The sequence below is a fragment of the Pinus tabuliformis genome, chromosome 1_2 (assembly GCF_031772625.1).
Source record: "Pinus tabuliformis cultivar Carrire ecotype Pingquan chromosome 1_2, CPIR1, whole genome shotgun sequence".
Classification (NCBI taxonomy): Eukaryota; Viridiplantae; Streptophyta; class Pinopsida; order Pinales; family Pinaceae; genus Pinus; species Pinus tabuliformis.
Window position 1 is genome coordinate 227,991,016 of NC_142298.1, and position 24,867 is coordinate 228,015,882.

The window sequence follows — 24,867 nt, forward strand, 5'->3', positions numbered from 1 at the left end:
GATCAGGGAGCGATCGCTCCCCGATCGCTCCCGGGCATTAAAAAACGCTCCGGGAGCGCGGGAGCGATCGCTCCCTGAATCGCTCCCTAACAGACCAGGGAGCGTAAATTTTTTTACGGGAGCGCGCTCCCGAGCCGCTCCCGCCCGGAGCGCGCTTCGGGAGCGGGTTCGAAGGGGGGGGGGGCGCTCCCCCGCAACACTGTTTATTATTATTGTTATGACTTATTAAAGCATGGGTTTCATGCTTGGGTCATCATGTTTTAGGTCAAAGTTCACATTGAGGACTTCTAGGATTTATTCTGAGTCAATAGAGTCATTGTACTTTTAAATAGACCCCTATTGGGATTTTGAATAATGTAAAAAGGTTAAGTATTGAGTCAAATATGAATTGTGTTGTCTCCACAACAACTTAGCCTTAAGATGATCAAGTCGGCCTCAAAGAGGGCTATTCGACCTCACCAAAGGACTATAAATGAAGTAGTTTGAATTCCATTTGAAGCATACTCACAACAAGCAAGTTCGATATCTCTTAAAGCTGGGAAAAAGTGTGAAATAGAAGAAAGAAGGAAAAAGGAGTGTGAGATTGGTCTAGGAGAAGGAATGAAGAAAAATCGAAGTTTTGGTGTATCTATCTCTCTCTCTCGTGCCCTAGTTTGGAAGATTGAAATTCTCTTGTTGATGTCATAGCTAGTTGTTGCATGTTTGTTGCTACCATATCAAAGTATAGGTCGAAGTTGTTGTTGTTGGGTGTTGATGCCTCTAGAAGTTGTATTGGGTCAAGATCAAAGTTTCTAAGTGAAGATCGAAGTATTCTAGTGAAGATCGAAGTCTCCAGAGCAAGGTCGAAGTTGTTGGGTCAAAGAAAGTGATGCTACTATTGCCAAGTCAAGTAGGATCATCTGCAAAAGAAGAGGAAGGCTGACTTGGGTGTGGAGGAAAGTTTGTGTGAAGGTCAAGGGTCTTGGAATATCTCCGGAAAACTATTGAAGGAAGAATTACTAACTGGGCTTTCCCCTGGAAAGGGGTTTTGCCCTAGCTGTGAACCTACATCTGGGGTCCCTTGTTTTATGTGCTATCACTTTGGTAATTGCTTGATGAACTAAAAGAAAGAAGATATAAAGAAACCGAATAAGAAATCAAGAACATCACAAGTAATTATCAAGTATAAGAAAATATTTCTGCCTTTCTGGTTTTCTAACATGGTATCAGAGATTTGGTGAAGAAAGAAGAAAAAGGCAGTCTCAAGCACTTGATCAAAGAATCATTCAAAAGGATTATTCAAGGGAAGAAGTCTACTACCTTCAAAGACGATGTCTAACACAATCAAGGGAGAGAACAAACTTGAAGGAGCCTCAAACTACAGGTCTTGGAAGAAGAAGATTGACCTCATCCTTGAAAAGAACAAGGTTCTAGACTTGGTAAAAGGAAAAGTAAAGAAGCTACAAATGACTCCAGTTATACTGATAAAGTGAAGTTCAGAGAATTAGAATTAGTGGCCATGACACTAATGGTAGAAGGAATAAAGGACAACCTTATCCCTTTTATAGCCAACATTAATCATGCTCAAGAAATGTATGAGGCTTTGTCAAAGTTATTCACTACTAAGAACATTGTTCAAGTAGCAAGTTTGAAGAATGAACTAAGGACCATAAAAATGACTTAAGAAAACACAGTGGCCTCCTTCTTTGTGAAGATAGCAAGAATCAGGGATGATCTTTTGGCCATTGATGAAATTGTTCTAGAAAAGAACTCGTGATCACTGCTCTATTAGGATTACCACCTACTAGGGGTGCATTTGTTGTAGGACTTAACAGCTGGAAGGAAGCTCCCACGTCTAAAGAACTATGGATTGTCTGCAGTCAAGAAGAATTAAGGGCTCTCACTAGTTGCCAATCCTAAAGGAGTTTCAAATGCCTACACTGCTCAACACAAAGGAAAGAAATCAAAAGGACCAAGAAAGAAAGTAGACATGTCCAAGGTAGAATGCTATCAATGTCATAAGAAGGTGTTGGCATTATGACACAGGTTTGGCACTATGACACAGGTGTTGTCCTTGATGGCAACTCACTTAGATGACAGATCACAGTTCAGGCTCACAGAATGAAGGAAGAAGAGGTATACGCAATTTTACCTTGACAAAGCCGCGTATACACGCGGGTTCGCCAACCAAAAGGCGTGTATGCGTATACACACACTTTCGCGCAAGGAAAAGCGCATACATGTTGGAAAACTTGGTTTTGGTCCATGGTATTTGGTCCTTGGTATTTTGACCCATGGTATTGATCAAAGGTATCTTGTCTGAAGTGTTGACCCCAGCTATTTGGTCCAAGGTATTGCTTCTAAGTGGTTTTGGACCATGGTATTGAGAAATGCCTAAGACTATAAAAGGAGGAGGAGATCATTAGGCAAAGTGCACTCAAGTATTAAATATCTAATGAAAAGCAAGACCTAGAATACTGATCATTGGGTTTTGGTGCATAGCTGGATCTGAATCAAGGAGGAACCTGAGCGCTTGAAGAAGGATAAGTTCTATTGATGGGTCAAGATCTTAAGGCTTGAAGAGAAGTATCTTTGTGTGGTTTTCATCTTTTATAATTGGCGCATGTCTTAATCTATAAATCTGATGATCTGGGTATAACTGATGTCTGAATAGTTGTAAAGGGTAAATCATCTTTTACACATATGTACACAGGTTCAGTATAGCAAAGGCACGTATACATGCTGGTTCGGCATTTCAAAACAGCGTATATGAAGGGTTGCCTTGAGAAAAGTGCATATGAACGTAGGTTCGACACATTGAAGTAGTGTACGTCTCATAAAATATGTTTTAGCTGCTTCTGTTTACTATTGCAGTGTTTTGGGTTCTAGTTTGGGTTTTGGTTACAGCTTTCAGAAAAGTGATTGTTTGATTCAGTGTTGGTTGGTACAAAGGAGATTGGTTGATGCAAATATATTTGATGTTTGATTGATGTTATTGATTGATCCAGTCTGAAAATTTATGAAACATGGTCCTTGGAAGAAAAGAGAAGGTTGTAGCAATGTTGCATTAATCGTTATCGGGATAATATCGGCGCGAGGAAAAAATCGGAAAAAATCGTAATTATTGGGAAATAATCGGGAAAAAATCGTTTGGTACAAAAATATTCATTTTTTTTTCATTTTTTTTCAATTTTTTTAATATCTAAACCATCTACAACATAAAATAAATACATTGACACATAAATATGATAAAAGTACTAATATATAAGATGTTTAATATCATTTCTAGTGCTAAAATCACACATAACATTGAATCATGTCCTGAAGAGTAAGCCCTGGCTCCTGAGTCCCAACTCAGCCTCAAAATATCAACAAAAAATATAATAATGTATCTCATCATGTCATAATGTCATATACAATAAAATGAAGAAAACAACTAAAGTCTAATCCTATTGATTTCCTCTACCCCTCTTGCGAGAAAATGCCACAACGTTCCCTTTCCCTCTAGATGTAGATGCTGGTGCTGGTGGAGTTGGCAGTGGAGTCTACTGTGCTCTAGAAGCTGAAGAACTAGAAGTAGGAGCTATAGGAAGTAGACCACGTCCTCTACTGGTGGCAGGGGTAGCCCGGGCAGGTGGTGTCACTTGGAAACATTACAATCTCCCAATCCTAAAATCCTGAAAAACTGATAAGCCTGCTGGATTTTGAATGAAATCTAAAATTCTACTTTCTCCATATGAAATCCAATGAGGCCGGAACCACTCTCAAACATCCTGAGTCATTTCATGGTAATGCTAAAAATTTAAATAAAAGGATGAAAATGAAGATTAAGGAGAATGTCACTTTTACTTTAAGAATTTAACATTACCATGAATAGCATATCAATACTAGGGCCTAGACTTGATCATTAAGCTGCCCCACTCAAAAATTATTTGTTTCTTTCAAAAAAAAATTCATTTCGAACATTTAGCATCCCTTATAAAACCGCGCTACCCCGACTCTCGGCGATAAATTGGGAAAAAATCGTGATTTTTTCAAATTATCGCGATTTTTTCGAAATTATCGGGTATAAAAAAAATCCGCGATTATTACTCGCGATAATATCGGCTTCGGGAAAAAATCGCGATAAAACGATAATATCGCGATATTATCGCAATTTTCACAACACTGGGTTGTAACCTTCTGTAGGTCAGCACCTACGTACTAGTACATCAGCTAGTACAAGAGCTAAGGGGGTTGTAGCTCCCTTCTAGAAGAAGCTAGAGAACGAGAGAAGGTTGTAGCCTTCTGCAGGTAGAAGCTTGCGTACTGGTATAAGATTGCACCAGTACAGAAATATTGTAAAAATAAGTTTCTAATTAAAAGAAGATAGAGACGAATTGCAGCAGGTGGTTTTCACCCACATTGGGTTTCCACCTTATATCTTGTGTTCTTGTGTGTGATTATCCGCTCTGTTTTTACTGTACCTGATTACTGTTATATGGTTATGATGCACAGATTAAAGATCAACATCTGATGAAATAACTAAATTATAAGTCTGCAGGATATACGCTAGTTTCCTTAACTACAGTTGCGTATATATGCAAGTTTCATTAACTGAAGTAGCATATGCAAATCTGATTGTCAAAAGAAAGATTATTGACTTGCTAATACTGATTCACCCCCCCCCCCTCAATATTATTTCCAACAATTGGTATCAGAGCAAGCCCTTCAAAAGAAGCTTGATCGCTTGAAGGAAGATCTATCATCATGAGCAACTACGAAAGAGAGGCATCCATCAGGCCACCAATCTTTGATGGGAGCAACTTCGTCTATTGGAAGGTAAAAACCACAACCTATCTTCAATCTCTTGGAACAGATGTTTGGGAAATTGTGGAAGGAGGATACACATCAGCAATTCCTACAGATACGGCAAGTAAAAAGCAGTATGAAACAAATGCAAAGGCTGTCAATACTCTATTGGGGAGTCTGTCACAATCAGAATTTGTCAAGGTTATGCAGCTCAAAACCACCAAAGAAATATGGGACAAGATCATTCTAAGCTATGAAGGAGACGATCAGGTAAAATGTGCAAAACTACAATCTCTCAGAATTCAATATGAAACTCTCAGAATGCACAATGATGAAAATATAGCTAATTATTTCTTACGTATAGATGAGATTGTTAATCGCATGAAAAACTTGGGTGAAGAGATAAAAAAAGTTACTTTAGTTGAAAAGGTTCTAAGATCCTTGTCTTCTAAGTTTGAATCAAAAGTTTTTGCCATAGAAGAAAAGCAGGATCTTCAGAGTATTACTATGTCACAGCTGCACGGAACCCTAACTGCTTTCGAAATGAGAAAAGGGGGTCCATCAGATATGAAAGAAGCCACATTCAAAGCTTCAGAAAAAGGAGAACTCAATGAGTCAAGACATGCATCAGAAGGAGAGGAAGAATCAAACTTTGTCGAGAACCTTCAACGAGACTCTGGAAGATATAGAGATAAACTACCTTTCAAATGTTTTGCTTGTGAAAGAGTAGGTCATTATGCTGCCAAATGTCCTCACAAAGATAAGCTTGATAAAGGTAAGGAATCAGCGAAATGGAATAGAAAACAAAGTGTAAATAAGAAGAGCTACTATACACATGAAGATAGTGATGGTTTATCAAATAGTGACGAAGATGAAAATAGTAATGATTATAGACTTTTGATGGCTTTTGAAGATGATGATTTCTTGGATGCTTTAGATGAAGATGGTCTCTATGAAGAAATTTCTAAACATAAAATATGTTTAGAAGAAAAGAGTATGATTATAGATACTCTTACAAAAGAGTATGATTATAGATACTCTTACATTCCAACTTGCTGAAAGGGAAAAACACAATGAAAAGTTAGAATGTGAAATTGTGGGTCTAAGAAAAGAAATTGAGAAAACAAAAGCTCTCAGTCTTAAGTTTGCTAAAGGATCAAAAACTTTAGATGAAATTATCAAAGTGCAGTGTTCTCCTCTGATAAAGACAGGTCTTGGATATACTGAAGAACCATCTCAAGCACAGAAGCCATCAACCTCCAAAAGCTATCTTGATGCAGCAAGGAGAAATGAACAGGTTGACAATCGTCAGCAGAGGCTTAAAGCAGATCACCAGGTAAATCGAGTTCAATCTACTTCAAGGATGAATAGAAGCTATAACCAACCACAGGTAAATCATTCTCAATTTGCTTCAAGAATGAATTTCAATGGAAACTACAATCATCAGGTCAGTAGATTCGATAATTGCAAGAATTTCTTTAATGGCCAATGTTTTTCATGTCATAACTTTGGACACAAAGCTGCTCAATGTGTTGCTTACAAGACCATCATGACTAGAGAAGCACGAAATCAAAGGAATGTGATTGGGATCATGAAAAGGACCTACAATAACTTTTTGCTTTTGAAAATGAAATAGAATGCTCTATCTGTAACAACTTCGGTCAAGAAGACTGAATGCAGGAGTAAATTTCGGCAAACATCTCAGAAGGAGCAAGCTTCATTGGGTCCCAAAACATGGAAAAAGAAAGAATCGCAAACCGAAAGATGTGGTATAGCCTTATATGCAGAAGGACAAGAAAATCAATGGTACATCGACAGTGGATGCTTGAAACACATGACAGGTGATAAAGAAAAACTTCAGTCATATAGGACCTTAGAAAAGGAAAGGAAGGTCACATTTGGAAATGACACCCCTGCAGTCATAAAAGGTAAAGGCTTTGTTCTCTTAAAACAAAAGGTCAAAGCTGGGCATGTTATGTATGTTGATGGTTTAAAGCATAATCTATTGAGTGTTAGTCAAATGTGTGATCAAGGAAATGAGGTAGTGATAATGCTATCTAAGCAAAAATGATGAACATTGGCTATGGCACAGAATATTGGGGCATCTAAGCTTCCCTCAGATAAGGAAAGCATGCAAATTCCAGGTTGTTCGCAATCTTCCTGACATCAGAATTCCAAAAAATACAATATGCAAATCATGTCAATTTGGTAAGCAATCCAGAACACATTTCCATGAGAAGGAAGGATCAGCTAGTAAGCCGCTTGAACTTGTCCATACTGATTTATGTGGTCCATCAAGGAAAAAGTCACCTCGTGGAAAAGAATACTTTATATTGTTCATTGACGACTTTTCCAGAATGTGCTGGATAGGACTTCTAAAGCATAAAGACAAAGCATTTGAAAAGTTCAAAGCATTCAAAGCTTTGGTTGAAAACGAATCAGATCGCAAAATCAAATGCCTCAAATCTGATCGAGAAAGGGAATTTACCTCGGATGAATTCTTCGACTTTTGTGAAGAACATGGAATAAGAAGGGAATTCTCTACCACAAGGACTCCTCAGCAAAATGGAGTGGTAGAAAGGATGAACAGAACTGTTCAACAAATGGCTCGTGCTATGCTAGATGAGTCTGGAACTCCTACAACCTTCTGGGGTGAAGCTACATTTGTTGTCGTCACTATTCTCAACAAAACAAATGTTCGAGTAAACAGCACTCAAACTCCTCATGAACTTTGGTATGGTAAGACTCCTACTGTAAAATACTTCAAACTTTTTGGAAGCAAATGTTACATCAAAAGGACTGATGAAAAACTTGGCAAGTTTGAACCTAGAGCAGATGAAGGCATTCTCCTTGGTTACTCTTCTCGAAGTAAAGGATACAAGTGTTATAATAAAAGACTAGGGAAAATTGTTGAAAGTATTGATGTTGTGATTGATGAAGCAGGCGAAAATCCAAAGCAAGTAAAAACTGAAGAGTGGGAAGAAGATGAGGATTATCCTTCCACATCAAATCAGACTAATGTTGAAGAAGAAGAAACCAATGAAGCACCAGAAGAGCAAATAACGGCAGAAGAAAAGACTCCATCCAAATATGTTCAAAAAAATCATCTAGAGACTCAAATTTTGGGACAAAAAGAGGCAGGTGTATAGACAAGAAGAACTATTACAGAAGCTTCAAGCTATCTAGCATTGCTTTCCTCCATCGAACCGCAAAATGTTCATGAAGCATGCAAAGATGAATGTTGGGTCAAGGCCATGAATGAAGAGCTTGAGCAAATTCAAAAGAATAATACTTGGGAATTAGTTCCTAGACCTCATGATAATAATATCATTGGAACCAAATGGATATTCAAAAACAAGTTGAATGAAAATGGGGAAGTTGTTAGAAACAAGGCTGGACTTGTTTGTAAAGGATATGCTCAACAAGAAGATATAGACTTTGAAGAAACTTTTGCACCTGTTGCTAGACTTGAAGCCATAAGAATGTTCCTTGCACTTTCTAGCTATCAGAAATTCAAAGTATATCAAATGGACGTGAAATCTGCGTTTCTTAATGGAGATCTAGAAGAAGAAGTATATATTGAGCAACCAGATGGATTCATCCTTGGAAATGATCCAAAACTTGTATGCAGACTCGGAAAGGCTCTCTATGGTCTAAAACAAGCTCCAAGGGCCTGGTATTATCGTCTTGACAAATACCTTCATCAGCAAGGTTTTTCAAAAGGATCAGCTGATAGCAATCTATATATAAAAATTGGCAATGACAAATTGTTAATACTACTTGTGTATGTTGATGATATCATTTTTGGTAGTAATGAAGAAGCCATGAGTTAAAACTTTGCTTTGGTAATGCAAAAAGAATTTGAAATGTCCCTCCTTGGTGAACTCACATATTTTCTTGGTTTACAAGTTCAACAAAATAAAGATGGTATTTTTCTATCACAAACCAAGTACCTCAAGCAGATCTTGAAGAAATATGGAATGGAAGATGTTAAACCAGTATGTACCCCTATGGTAACAGCATGCAGCCTCAGCGCAAATGATGAATCAGCAGCAGTGCATCAAGCAACCTACAGATCCATGATTGGTAGTCTACTCTATCTAACAAGTACCCAACCAGACATCATGCATGCAGTGGGAATAGTTGGAAGATGCCAGCAAATCCAAAGGAAGCACACCTTCAAGCAGTCAAAAGGATTTTCAAATATCTTTAAGGAACACAAAACTTTGGTTTATGGTATCCTAGAGATACAGATCTTACACTTCATGCATATACAGATGCAGATTGGGCAGGGAGCGTGGATGACAGAAAAAGCACTAGTGGTGGTGCATTCTTTATGGGTTCCAGATTAGTGTCTTGGTTCAGCAAGAAACAAAGTTCAGCTGCATTATCTACAGCTGAAGTAGAATATGTGGCTACTGCATCTTGCTGCACACAGCTTTTTTGGATGATGCAAACATTGCAAGACATTCAAACTGTTAGCGCTTGAAATTTCACCTCAGGCTGAGAAAGGTAAACCTCAAGGCTACATCAAACCATTCAGCCTCGTAGCTAGCCCTACGGGGCAGGAGAAGGCTCTCTCCGGTCAATCTCGGTAGATCTTCAATGGGATGAGATGACCAACAAGGTAACACTGATATTAGGCTAGTAAACTGATTAAAAAGGTTGATTTGGGGTTTTTAGGGTTTTTGGTGGCAAATTGAGGAATTGCAATTTTGGGTGCGGGGATTGGACACAGTTTCTGCAGGGGGTTCCTTGGGGCGAGGTAGGAAACAGTATTGATGCCTTAACTTGAGATGGATGGTCAGGAATGAAATATGAGGAGCTAAAGAGAGAAAACAATGACTTTGAATTCCCTTTAGACAGTAGAAAACGTGGAAATTAAACAAATTTAAAAGCAGAGCATGGCTAGCATGAATTCCTACTTTAACACTTCATTTGTTTAATGTGCAGCAGTAAAGAAAGGAAATGAATCACATAACAAAGCTTACAAGAACATTGAGAAACACACCATCAACACATGAGTCCACAAGAATCCCAAAGATGACTGCAAAACCCTGGTCTTCCTTAGCCAAAAATTGCAGAGATACAGTGAAAATATACAATGATAGCTTCTCCCTCAAGAGTCCAACCATGAAAATGAGCAAGAAAGTACATAATATAGATGATCTAACCTCTTTCCCTGCCTCCATGGGTCGAGCTCACTATCCTAGGAGCTATTTGAACCACTTCTAAACTAAGCACTACAAAATAGGCAGTCAAACAACTTGCCTCTATAAACTTGGAAACCAGTTCATACATTCAATTTTTACCCTTTACATAAATGAATCTTCTAGAAGTGTTAAACAAGAGTAAAAGTATCTAAAAAGTGTCACAATTACATCCAAGAGGACCATCATTAACCTCAAAAAGTCAAAAAGATTCAAATCTACGTTTTCTAGGCTGAACAAGTCAATTCTGGCAAAATCTGCTCAACGGGTCGCGCCCCCTGCTCAACGGGTCGCGCCCCCCTGCTCAACGGGTCACGCACATTGGGAGCTCTGTTTGAGGCACTTGCAGGTGTCAGAATTGGGTGCAGGATAGCTCGTTGGAAAGGTCTGTGAATCTACTTTCCAACCCAACTGTAATTTTTGAATTGGGAGGTCATTTGCCCTGTCAAAACTTAATTCTCCCAAGACTGGTTTCTGCAACTCAAAAAAGGGGCAGAAAGTCAAATTTTGCATGTATTTTGACCTTCTGGAAGCCCAAAACCCCATAAAAACTCAAGTCCATCCATAGGCATATGTAACTTTGCATAACAAATCTAGAAATGCTGAGTTTTTGCAAAAAGGAGCTGTCATGACAAAGGGTCTCACCGGGGGTGAGACCCGTTAAAGAGCCAAAACCTGTAAATTACCAAAAAATGCCAAAATTACCCAAAATTCTCAAAAAAATTTGGGATTTGAGCTGTGGCTAGGCTATTGAGTGCCATGATCTTTGAGTGAAGCCTCAGCCAAGATATGGAGGGGATCGGGCCTCTTTCTCCTTTTTTGTGCCTTGGCCAACCGCCTTGGATCCGACGATTGTAATTTTGACATTTCTCTAAAACCATGACACCTGTGCAAAAAGTGAAGGAGGTTTTTCTTCTTTGGCATGTTGTGGACAAAAACCTCTCTCAGTTTTCCAAAATGCATCTTTTATTGCTCTGGAACATCATTTGAGTGCGACTTGTCCCGATGTGTGAAACAAAGAATTTTGTCGAAATGGAACGAATTGAAGGGGATAGGGGGCTTCTAAATTCTTAGGGAAATTTTTGGAAGTATGGAGGGATGTTAGGAAGCAGGGGAAAGTGGAATCTCAGAGATTGAGTGAGGGGAAGGGGTCCAAAAGGGCAAAACACAGGCCCAACCTAGAAAATTGCCAGGTTGTAGCTAGAAACTAGGGTTTGTGCAAAAATGAGGAATTTGGCGGATCTAAGGGATGGGAAGTGTTTGATAAGGTACTTTAAGGATAGGGGAAGGTGTATGAACATCAGGATACAAGTTTTGCCGATGATTTGACCGTCCAAGAGATATTAGCTTTCAAAACCCTAGGAGAGGGAAATGACCTTACCTAGGCACAACTGAAGCATGAATAAGGTGTAAAATGACTCATTCGACACTGACATGATAATGACAACCCTCTGAATGATGATAGGCTCAGCTGAATGATGACATGGACTGACATTTGGGCAAACCCTAGACCTAATGCCTAGTGACCAAATTTTGCTTGAAGACTCACTGAAATGACAAAATTTGACCTTGACACTCTGAGACCACTTTGTAAGAGCATATTTGATCACTGTAGGAAGGCTGGAAAGACTGACACTAACACAAACCACATGTACTCCACCCATCTCCATTCTATGTGATAATACAAGTGCAATTAGTATTTCAAAGAATCCTGTCATGCATTCCAAGACCAAGCACATACCTATCAAATATCATTTTCTCCGAGAACAAGTCCTTGAACAAAAGGTCAAATTGGAGTATGTTCCCTCCAAGGAACAGGTTGCTGATATATTCACCAAACCACTGCCCAGAGAGACATTTGAACATCTCAGACAGAAGCTAGGAGTAATTGATGCATCTTCTTGCTGTTGATACTTATTTGTTTCAGAGAAAAGTGGTTGTACACGAGTTTCATGAAGCGTATCCGCGTACATACGCCGGTTTTTGTGGATACAGTCGCGTATATGTTGGTTTGAAGAATATCAGTGTGATAGACTCAGCATGAAAAGAGTCTAATATGGGTCAGACAATGATCATCTGGCACAGGTTCAAGGGGAGCATATACTTCTAATAATGCATTGTTGGCATTATCTTAGAAGATCTTGGTACAATTTCACCGTTGTTTTTGATGGAACAGGTGCAGAGGGAGATCATGGTTGCTAATGGTGATTGACAGATGCTGCTGATAACTATCTTGTTTTAGATATTTTGTCTCTATGTCATGTATATCTTTTATTATCAAGGTCATGTAACGACCTATTTTGTTTCCCCACTATGCCTGGGATGGATGATGTAATGTTCTTCCCTTATCATGTATAACCTTTTGATGTATCCCCACTTGGTTGGGTGGATGAGTCAATCTTGGTATATCCCCACTTGGTTGGGAGATGGATGTATGTATGAGTCGTTGGTGATAGGAAGGTCATTTATGATGTATAGAGTCTTGTTCTTCTTGTAGAACATCTTGTTGCAGACCTTGCTTACAATCAGGGGGAGCATGAACAACACACTTCAGCATATCAGAGAATTCAGCATGTACTCAGGGGGAGCATAACCCTTTGCCCTTGATGACAAAGGGGGAGAGTGACTTGGAGTTGCCATCAAGTCCAAAGGGGGAGATTGTTGGCATTATGACACAGGTTTGGCACTATGACACAGGTGTTGTCCTTGATGGCAACTCACTCAGATGACAGATCACAGTTCAGGCTCACAGAATGAAGGAAAAAGAGGTATACGCAGGTTTACCTTGACAAAGCCGTGTATACACGCGGGTTCGCCAACCAAAAGGCGCGTATGTGTATACACACACTTTCACTTAAGGAAAAATGCGTACATGTTGGAAAACATGGTTTTGGTCCGTGGTATTTGGTCCTTGGTATTTTGACCCATGGTATTGATCCAAGATATCTTGTCCAAAGTGTTGACGCTAGGTATTTGGTCCAAGGTATTGCTTCTAAGTGGTTTTGGACCATGGTATTGAGAAAGGCCTAAGACTATAAAAGAAGGAGATCATTAGGCAAAGTACACTCAAGTATTGAATATCTAATGAAAATCAAGATCTAGAACACTGGTCATTGGGTTATGGTGCATAGCTGGATCTGAATCAAGGAGGAACCTGAGCGCTTGAAGAAGAATAAGTTCCATTGATGGGTCAAGATCTTAAGGCTTAAAGAGAAGTATCTTTGTGTGGTTTTGATCTTTTATAATTGGCGCATGTCTTAATCTGTAAATCTGATGATCTGGGTATAATTGATGTCTATATAGTTGTAAAGGGTAAATCATCTTTTACAGATCTGTAAGCAGGTTCAATATGGCAAAGGCGCGTATACACGTTGGTTCGGCATTTCAAAACAGCGTATACGCAAGTTTGCCTTGAGAAAAGTGCGTATGAACGCAGGTTCGACACATTGAAGTAGCGTACGTCTCATAAAATATGTTTTAGCTACTTCTGTTTACTGTTGCAGTGTTCTGGGTTCTGGAAACAGCTTTCAGAAAAGTGATTGTTTGATTCAGTTTTGGTTGGTACAAAGGAGATTGGTTGATGCAGATATATTTGATGTTTGATTGATGTTATCGATGGATCCAGTCTGAAAATTTATGAAACGTGGTCCCTAGAAGAAAATAGAAGGTTGTAGCCTTCTGTAGGTCAGCACCTGCGTACTAGTACATCAACTAATACAAGAGCTAAGGGGGTTGTAGCTCCCTTCCAGAAGAAGCTGGAGAACGAGAGAAGGTTGTAGCCTTCTGCAGGTAGAAGCCTGCATACTGGAATAAGACTGCACCAGTACAAAAATATTGTAAAAAGAAGTTTCTTATTAAAAGAAGATAGAGACAAATTGTAGCACGTGGTTTTCACCCACATTGGGTTTCCACCTTATATCTTGTGTTCTTGTGTGTGATTGTCTGCTTTGTTTTTATTGTACCTGGTTACTGTTATATGGTTCTAATGCACAAATTAAAGATCAACATCTGATGAAATAACTAAATTATAAGTCTGCAGGATATACGTTAGTTTCCTTAACTACAATTGCGTATATACGCAAATTTCATTAACTGAAGTAGCCTATGCAAATCTGATTGTGAAAAGAAATATTATTGACTTGCTAATACTGATTCACCCCCCTCTCAATATTATTTCCAACAAAAGGGACACTACAGGAGTTGTTGAAATTTGGTACTGGAGGACAGGTGGTTCCCTAAGGCTTTGATCTTTGGCCTACGGAAAAGTGTCCAAAAGAATTTAATTTTTCTCCTAAAGTAACTTTATAATTTTTATAAAGTTAAATCTAATTTGAAAGTGACTTTAAGTGATAAAGTTACTAAGTCTAATTTTAACGTGACTTTATAAAGTCAATGAAAAATTAGAAAGGAAAAGTGACTTTGGAAATAAATGACTAAGTGGGTCTTTATTAAAGTGGGGTGAATTAAAAAATAGAAAGTGAGATTTAAATGAGCATTTAATCTCAGCCATTGATCTAAATCTATTTCAGCCATTGGATTTAGGGATCACCCAAAAGTCATTTAGGGTTGGGTTAAGGGAGGAAAAGGTGGAAAAAGATCATTCATTCTTTCATGAGCAGATTGGGAGAAGGAGAGCAAGAGAGCAAGGGAGATTTCTGGACAAGGAGGAGAAAGAGGCAGCAGTTTGGCACACACACCAAGGCAGCACTTCAGCAAATCCGAACAGCATAAAGAACAAGCAGAAAAAGGCAGTTTTGTGAGCAAAATAGTGAAAAAAAAATATTTTTCAGCACGAATATCGAGGAGGCGATTTTCTGCACTTTTTCCGAGGGTTGTCCGTACAAGTCCGTACGGCCGTCCGTACAGTCCGTACAGTCCGTACGGTCCGTACATCCGTACGTCCGTACAGTCCGTACATCCGTACGGTCCGTACAGCTCTTCCAGCATTTTTCAGATTGTCGTTTGGGCTGAAAACAGATAAGTTTTGCTTGCTGGAAAATTTCTGTTTTGCTGATTTTTTTGCTGAAAAATTTTCTCTGTAAAAGGCATTTTCCAGAAATAAAGAAGAGCTCTCAAACTGGTTTTCCCCAAGAGTTGTAGGGGGTTTTTCCAGGGTCAAGTTGACCAAAAATCACTGAGTTTAAATGTGTTTTAATGGCTGTTTTAATTGCTGATTTTTTATTTCTGCAATTTCCAGCACTCTGAAAAAATTTCCAGAATTTGTGTTTTCAGCAATATTTATTTTTTCAGTCTGTTAAATGTATGGCTATGGGAATGGGCATTTAACTATATGGGAGAAATAAGGTGAAACTGAAAACCGGGGTGGGAAACAGAAAATTTTTACATGGTATCGGAGCTTGAGTGCTGAAGGGCAGTTTGGGACAGCAAAAGAGAAAAAATACAGCTGCTGATTTTTTCACTCAGAAAATTCCAGCAAGGTGATTTTTCATAAACAGCAGTTTTATCTTTACCACAGCAGTGCTATTTTTCAGTTTTAGGACAGCAAGATGTCATTGGGATTGAGGGTGGAGGATAGGTTGGATGGGCATACAAATTACAGCGTTTGGAAGGAGAGAATGCAGAGTATCTTTGAGGAGGCAGAAGTCTGGGATATCATGGTGCATACAGCACAGCACCCTGTTGTTGTGCCTACTGATGCTACTCAGTTGGCAGCTTATAATAGAAAGAACAACAAGGGTAAGAGGTTGATTCTAGACGGAATCAAAGACCATTGCATTCCTCATGTGAGAGGAAAGAGCAATGCCCATGAGATGTGGACAGCATTGTCCAATCTCTACCAGAGTACCAATGAGAACCGGAAGATGGTCCTGAAGGAGAAGCTGAAGAACATTAAGATGGGGAATGATAGTGCAGCTGGATATCTCACAAAGATTACCAATGTGAGAGATGAGTTGGCAGCGATTGGAGAGGCCATTCCATCCACTGAGTTGGTGCGTATTGCAGTGAATGGCCTCCCCCGTTCATGGTTGAACTTTGCTGATGGGGTTTGTGCACGTGAGACCCTTCCCACATGGGAGAGGTTTTGGGATGATTGTATACAGACAGAGATCAGGAAAGGACAGCTTGGGGCAGCCAAGCCAGTTGAGCAGGATGAGGACGTAGCACTGGTGGCAGGAGGCAAGAAAGGCAAAGGGAAGAAGCAGGCTTCCACAAGCGGTGGTGGAGGCAAAGGCAAAGGTAAAGGTAAACAGGGTAACTCACAAAAGGACTATTCCAAAGTGAAGTGTTGGAATTGTCAGAAGATGGGACACTATGCAGTTGTGTGTCCGGAGAAGAAGAAGAAGAAGGGGAAGACCCAGGATGTGGCAGCGTCAGCTGAGATTGAGGACTTTGCAGGTCGTTTTGACCGGGAGTTTGCGTTCACTACATGTGAGTCCTCTAGTGCAGGATCACCTGCCACACAGGTTCAGAGGGAGCATGCTTTTCCCTCGATTAGCGGAGCATCTACAGGTATCTGGTATGTGGACAGTGGGGCTTCACGTCACATGACAGGAGTCCGGGAGTACTTCTCAGAGCTTTCAGAGAGTGGCACTGATATTGAGGTAGTACTCGGTGATGACAGAGTTGTTAGAGCAGTCGGGGTGGGGACAGTGACATTTCAGAGGGAGTCCAAACCTCCCTTGAAGGTGTCAGAGGTTCTTTATGTGCCAGGGATGAGGAAGAACCTCATATCCGTCTCAGCGTTGGAGGACAGAGGATATGAGGTACTGTTCAGGGAAGGACAGGTGTTGATGTATCCCAGGGGCTCTCCAGCTGATTCAGCTAGAGTGATAGGTGTACGCCATGCAAAGGTGTACAAGTTTGCATTCCAGCCCCCTTTGGCATTGAGCTGTAGTACCGACAGCAGAGCTAGCAGTTCTGAGCTATGTGAGATTTGGCACCGCAGGATGGGGCACATGTCTCATGGAGCCTTGAGGACATTGCGGGAGATCACTACAGGTGTGCCAGATTTCAGTACTGATCACCATGATACTTGCAGAGGTTGTGCGATGGGCAAGTTTGCCAAATCCCCTTTTCCCAGCAGTGACAGCAGAGCGACGGGGATACTTGATTTGATTCATTCCGATGTGAGCGGTCGGATGTCTCATGTTTCCTTGAGTGGATATGAGTACTATGTCTTATTCATTGATGATCACTCCAGGAGGACCTGGATTTATTTCTTGAAGACCAAGAGTGAGGTCTTCAAGCGGTTTCAGGAGTTCAGAGCTCTTGTGGAGACTCAGACAGGTCGAAAGATCAAGTCCCTGAGGTCGGACAATGGAGGAGAGTACACCCTTGGAGAGTTTGTTGACTATTGTGCAGAGGCAGGCATTAGGAGGGAGTTCACTGTTCCTTACAACCCCCAGCAGAACGGGGTTGCGGAGAGGAAGAACAGATCCATCATAGGGGCTGCCAAAGCCATGTTATATGATCAGGGGTTGCCATTGTTCTTGTGGGCAGAGGCCTGCAACACAGCTGTTTACTTGCAGAACAGGAGTCCGCATCGTGCCTTGGGGCACATGACTCCGGAGGAGGCTTTCTTTGGGAAGAAGCCTGATCTTGGTCATCTTCATATCCTTGGATGCATTACATACTCCTATATACCCAAGGAGGAGAGGACCAAACTAGAGCCCACCGCAGAGAAGGGTATCTTTGTGGGCTACAGTGAGACCTCAAAGGCCTTTCGGATTTACATTCCTGCACAGAGGAAAGTTGTTGTCAGACGGGATGTGAAGTTCGAGGAGGACAGGGCCTTTAGGAGGTCACGGGAGTTAGAGTATCTGGATCAGCCAGACCCTCAGCAGCAGTTGAGTCAGTCGCAGGGATCCAGTGGGCAGGGATCAGGAGGATCCGGAGGTACATCTATGAGGATGTCAGGTCCATCAGTGAGCAGTGGCTCGCCGAGCCAGAGGGGTGGTGCTCCGGGCAGCATACAGAGCAGTTCACAGAGCAGTTCACTAGGGAGTCCACTGATGGACAGTTCACACGGTACCTCAGCTTCTACAGGTTCAGGTGCAGGCAGGAGGACAGCAGACAGACAGTCAGGAGTTCAGGCTACTGATGGGGATGAGGAGGAGGAGTTTCATTCTCCTATGGGAGAAGCATGCTCAGGGAAGAGGAAGCCCAAGTGGCTTCAGGACACCTTGAGAGATGCCACATCTGTTGCTGAGCCGAAGAGGCCGGTCAGAGAGAGTAGACCACCTGAGAGATTTTGTAGCTATATGGCGATGGTTACCAGCATCCTTGACTCTGAGCCTTCTAGCTATGAGGAGGCAGCTAGCCAGCAGGTCTGGAGAGAGGCCATGCAGGAGGAGTATTCTTCTATCATGAAGAATGATGTTTGGGAGGTGGTGCCGAGGCCTGAGGGCAAATCCGTGGTTACTTCCAGATGGCTTTACAAGGTAAAGCATGCTGCAGATGGCAGCATTGAGAAATTCAAAGCAAGGTTTGTGGCTAGAGGGTTCTCCCAGGTAGAGGGAGTTGATTATGAGGAGACCTTCGCTCCCGTGGCTCGATATACTTCGATCCGCTCCATTATATCGATAGCAGCAGAGATGGGTTGGAAGATCCACCAGATGGATGTGAAGACCGCATTTCTCAATGGCTTCATACAGGAGGAGGTGTACATTGAGCAGCCACAGGGCTTTGAGGTGCATGGGAAGGAGTCCCATGTGTGCAGATTGAAGAAGGCCCTTTATGGCCTGAAGCAAGCTCCCAGAGCTTGGTACTCCAGGATAGATGCATACTTGCAGGGGATGGGTTTCACAAAGAGTGAGGCAGATCCGAACCTTTACTTTATTGTGATTGGTGAGGAGCCTCTCATTCTGGTGCTGTATGTGGATGACTTGATCATTACAGGTGCAGAGAGACTCATAGAGCACTGTAAGAGAGATCTTGCAGCGGAGTTTGAGATGAAGGACATCGGCTTGATGCATTACTTTTTGGGTTTGGAGGTGTGGCAGGAGGAGGGGCATTTCTTCCTGGGGCAGGGGAAGTATATTGTGGACATCCTTAGCAGATTCCACATGGAGGATTGTAGACCCATGTCGACACCGATGATCGCCAACTGGAAGAAGCTTCATGCTTCGGATTCCGAGTTGGTGGATCCCACATTGTACAGGCAGCTGATTGGTTCCTTGATGTATTTGGTCAACACCAGACCAGATATCTGTTTTGCAGTCAACACGATGAGTCAGTTTATGTGTGAGCCTAGGAAGGTTCACTGGGTGGCTGCAAAACACATTTTGCGGTACTTGCAGGGGACAGTGGATTATGGTCTGGACTACAGGCAGGGAGATGGAGTGAGATTGGCAGGATACACTGATTCTGATTGGGCAGGTTGTGCTTCTGATAGGAAGAGCACTTCAGGGTGTTGTTTTGGGTTGGGTTCAGCAGTAGTGTCATGGTTCAGCCGGAAGCAGCAGTCAGTAGCACTGAGTTCAGCGGAAGCAGAGTATATGGCAGCCAGTCTAGCTAGTTGTGAGGCCATATGGCTTCGCAAGATGTTGTTTGGCTTATTTGGTCAGCCGTTGAGACCTTCAGTGATTTACTGTGATAATCAGAGTTGCATTAAACTCACGGAGAATCCAGTATTTCATGACAGGTCAAAGCATATCGGGATCAGATATCATTTCATCAGAGACCATGTTCAGAAGGGAGCTGTAAAGCTCGAGTATATTTCCACTGATGAGCAGGTTGCAGATATTCTTACCAAAGCCTTACCACGGGGCAAGCATGTCTACTTCAGAGACAAGATGGGTGTGGTGAAGAACACCTTCCTCGGTAAGAGGGAGTGTTGAAATTTGGTACTGGAGGACAGGTGGTTCCCTAAGGCTTTGATCTTTGGCCTAGGGAAAAGTGTCCAAAAGAATTTAATTTTTCTCCTAAAGTAACTTTATAATTTTTATAAAGTTAAATCTAATTTGAAAGTGACTTTAAGTGATAAAGTTACTAAGTCTAATTTTAAAGTGACTTTATAAAGTCAATGAAAAATTAGAAAGGAAAAGTGACTTTGGAAATAAATGACTAAGTGGGTCTTTATTAAAGTGGGGTGAATTAAAAAATAGAAAGTGAGATTTAAATGAGCATTTAATCTCAGCCATTGATCTAAATCTATTTCAGCCATTGGATTTAGGGATCACCCAAAAGTCATTTAGGGTTGGGTTAAGGGAGGAAAAGGTGGAAAAAGATCATTCATTCTTTCATGAGCAGATTGGGAGAAGGAGAGCAAGAGAGCAAGGGAGATTTCTGGACAAGGAGGAGAAAGAGGCAGCAGTTTGGCACACACACCAAGGCAGCACTTCAGCAAATCCGAACAGCATAAAGAACAAGCAGAAAAAGGCAGTTTTGTGAGCAAAATAGTGAAAAAAAAATATTTTTCAGCACGAATATCGAGGAGGCGATTTTCTGCACTTTTTCCGAGGGCTGTCCGTACAAGTCCGTACGGCCGTCCGTACAGTCCGTACAGTCCGTACGGTCCGTACATCCGTACGTCCGTACAGTCCGTACATCCGTACGGTCCGTACAGCTCTTCCAGCATTTTTCAGATTGTCGTTTGGGCTGAAAACAGATAAGTTTTGCTTGCTGGAAAATTTCTGTTTTGCTGATTTTTTTGCTGAAAAATTTTCTCTGTAAAAGGCATTTTCCAGAAATAAAGAAGAGCTCTCAAACTGGTTTTCCCCAAGAGTTGTAGGGGGTTTTTCCAGGGTCAAGTTGACCAAAAATCACTGAGTTTAAATGTGTTTTAATGGCTGTTTTAATTGCTGATTTTTTATTTCTGCAATTTCCAGCACTCTGAAAAAATTTCCAGAATTTGTGTTTTCAGCAATATTTATTTTTTCAGTCTGTTAAATGTATGGCTATGGGAATGGGCATTTAACTATATGGGAGAAATAAGGTGAAACTGAAAACCGGGTGGGAAACAGAAAATTTTTACAGGAGTGAATGTCTTGACAATCCAAGGAATAAGAAGAGAGATAGATATCATGCTAACACTATTGAAGAAGAAGATCCAAAGAAAGCCAAACTTGAAGTATCTGACATAACGGATTTACACTACTAATTCCTTTTCTTTTAATTTTAAACATCCTATTTTGTATTTTTGATGTTTTAGAATTTATAGGTTTTTAACATGTTTTTGGAAAAGACATTCTCTCTTTTTTTTTACAAGTTTATAGGTATCCTTCAAGCTTTGGAGGGAGCCCTCAACATCTCCAAAAGATAAGTATCTCATTTCCTTTCATTTTTTGGTTTCATGTACTCATTTAAGTTTTGGTTATATTAAATACTAATCACCATTCTCCCTCTATTGTCATGATTAGGGAAACATCTGCTATATCCTCAAGGAGTACGGAAGAGAGCCCCACAAGACAAGATTTGCCAAGAAACAAAGGTATGCCTTAAACTACACAACATTGATTTCTTTATAATAAATGTTTATTCATTTGACAATCTATTACTAACATTGTTATGTCTAGCTATATTGAATCATAATGATTCTTGTTTTGGGTGATTCATCACTTGATAAATCTACCCCCCTCATATTCTTAATTGATTTTATAGAACCCTAGATAGGTTCTCTGGAAAACCCTAACCTAAGGTATGCTAATGTTAATATCTAAAACCCTAAAACTGCTTAGGGTTATTGAGAAATGTTATTTGAAGTTTTTGTTGATGATGTTATGTTTGGGATTTTGGTATATCTAACTTGTTAGGGTTGAATGATAAAGTCTAAAATCATGAACCCTTGAAGTATTGGTAATTTTGGGTTTGCTATGTTCTTATATTGAAACCCTAACTCATTAGGGTTTGGTGGAATGTGTAAGCAAAACCCTTATAATGTCTTAGAAATGATTTCCTTGGAATGTGTGTTTGTTTGATCAAACCCTAGTCTAATCAAGTTTGTTATATGTCTAACTCTTATTGATATTTGTGAAGTTGGGTTTGACTAACACATGATATGAAATGCCTATGCATGATGATGAAGTCCTAGATGTATGAGTTGACCTAATTGTCGATGGTCATGAATCCTAGGGTTTGGAACTAAGCCCTAGTCAAAGTTTGTTTCTCTAGAATGATAGTATTTGTGAAATTCTAGGGTTTTGGAGTTAAACCTTAGTAGAAGTGAAAATCTCTTATGACAATGTGATAATTTGAGATGTGTAAGATTGTTGAAATCTGAGTTTTAGTTGTGATTGATGTTGATTGAAAAATCGAAGGCTTGCAACTAACCCTAGTGGAAGTTGGTCATGTTGATGACTAAGTTGTGATTGGTTTTGGTTGTTAATTCTCATGTATGAAATCTAGGATTTGTATGAAACCCTAGTGGGAAGTCTAACATATGAATTCTGAAAGTTGCTAGATATTTTGTAGATCTATATTTGTTTGAATTGTTTCTAGGGTTTGCTATATGTTGTAGTAGGGTATGTCATACGTTTGGAAAAGACATTGAAACCCTAGATGTAATCAAAGTTGTTATGATGTAATTTAGGGTTTATGACGAAGTCCCTGGCAAGATGTTGAAGAATACGTATCTCTTGTTTGTAATTAAGTTTGGGTATTTCATATATATCAAGTCGAAATGCTTTCGTAATTCTGATATGGCTAACTTCATGCTTCTATAGATTTGGTTGTACTTGCTATCTAAGTTGTGCAAGTACACAATCTTCAATATGGTGAAGATGTTTGATGATGTGATAAGCATGATGTGGATAATGATGGTAATGATAACTCTGATGAAATGGATGGAAGCCATGAAATATTCTCTGATGTCCTAAAGAAAAAGATAATCTCCCTGGGTTAAGAGGGAGCCAGGATAGAGGAAATCTCCCTGGTTGAGAGGGACGGCATATCATAGTTTTGATTGGAGAATGCATTTTGAAATATATGTTGTTATATATAGAGTAGGAAAGGAAAGTGTATGACTAAGGAATCTTCTGTCAAAGATTCGGTTGATAGTCCTACTATGTTGAGAAGCAACATTAATTATCTGAAAGACCCGGAGGTTTTTATTTGATTATGTGCATGTATGTTATTGATTAGGGTTGTGTTTGTACAGGTAAATCTCTTGAAGGTTTTGATAGCATGCTGGTTACTAATTAGTTTGATTGGGAGAGATTGGTTATCCTTGATTTGTTGGATCAATGAGTGTTGAGGCTTTGTGAGTGAAGCATTGCCTGGGAAGACATCTGGCTAACACTTTGTGTTGATGTCTAAGTCCCAAAGTTGGAAAGGTGGTGTTGGTTATAGAGCTCTAATTTTGGATACACACTTGATCCCTAGGTTGATGGTTAGCAAGTAAGCATGATGGTACCTAGAGAGGCTAAAAGCTTGAGTCCTTCTTAGTCCCACATGGATAGATTGCCTGGTCAGGAATCTGGTCCATGGCATTGCGGTGCCTAAATTGTTGAGAGACCAATGGATAGATTGCCTTGGTCATGAATCTAGTCCATGGCATTGTGATGCCTAAAATTATTCATGGTTCATATAGTTGAGATCTTCCTTGTACTTGCTTATGATGAATACCTCCCTAGTTAAGAGGGTGTGTTGGAAAATGTAACTAGGTTCAGTCTTCATTAATGTACTTGTCAAAAGAATAAAGAAAATGATTTTTTATTATTATTGTTATGACTTATTAAAGCATGGGTTTCATGCATGGGTCGTGATGTTTTATGTCAAAGTCCCCAATGAGGACTTCTAGGATTTATTCTGAGTCAATAGAGTCATTGTACTTTTAAAGATACCCTTCTTGGGCTTTTGACTCGTGTAAAAAGGTTAAGTATTGAATCAAATATGAATTATGTTGTCTCCACACCAAGTCGGCCTCAAAGAGGACTATTCGACCTCACCAAAGGACTATAAATGAAGCAGTTCGAATTCCATTTGAAGCACGCTCACAACAAGCAAGTTCGATATCTCTTGAAGTTGGGAAAAAGTGTGAAATAGAAGAAAGAAGGCAAAAGGAGTGTGAGTTTGGTCTAGGAGAAGGAAGAAAAATCAAAGTTTTGGTGTATCTATCTCTCTCTCTCGTACCCTAGTTTGGAAGATCAAAGTTCTCTTGTTAATGTCATAGCCAATTGCTGCATGTTTGTTGTTGCCAAATCAAAGTATAGGTCAAAATTGTTGTTGTTGGGTGTTGATGCCTCTAGAAGTTATATTGGGTCAAGATCGAAGTTTCTAAGTGAAGATCGAAGTCTCCAGAGCAAGGTTGAAGTTGTTGGGTCGAAGAAAGTGTTGTTATTGTTGTTGCTACTGCCAGGTCAAGTAGGATCATCTGCAAGAGAAGAGGAAGGCTACCTTGGTGTGGAGGAAATTTTGTGTCAAGGTCAAGAGTCTTGGAATATCTCCGGAAAACTATTGAAGGAAGAATTACTGACTGGGTTTTCCCCTAGAGAGGGGTTTTTCCCTGGATGTGAGCCTACATCTGGTGTCCATTATTTTATGTGCCTTTGCTTTGGTAATTGCTTGATGAACTGAAAGAAAAAAGATATAAAGAAACCAAATCAGAAATCAAGAACATCACAAGTAATTATCAAGCATAAGAAAATATTTCTACCTTTCTGATTTTCTAACAGTTACCAAGAGCTACATCTATCTACATGTGTATGCCATAAACTTCTATTTCAACTATCTTTCGTGCTTCTTATGATGATGTCATGTGCTCTTGTTTCAATTGTATGTTTTTATGATGCCATCTCCTAACATGATGCATCCTATCATGCTTCTAATGATAGCAACACTTTACAAAAGAAAACTTGAAACAAAAACTTGAAAAGAACTAGGTGAAGAAGATTACCTCAATCATAATAGAGATCCTTTACTTCCTCCTTGGATTTATTTTTTTCAGCTTCTTCTACTTCAATTATATGGGCTTTTCCCTTCCTCTTTT

General features: G+C 40.1%; 1 protein-coding gene across 1 annotated transcript in view; it reads right to left on the bottom strand.

Annotated features, from left to right (window-relative positions):
* LOC149205226 (ran guanine nucleotide release factor, putative (Mog1/PsbP/DUF1795-like photosystem II reaction center PsbP family protein)) overlaps window positions 1-24,867 on the bottom strand; it is a 398,167-nt gene that overhangs the window by 197,832 nt on the left and 175,468 nt on the right. The gene's annotated exons all lie outside the window — the stretch shown is intronic.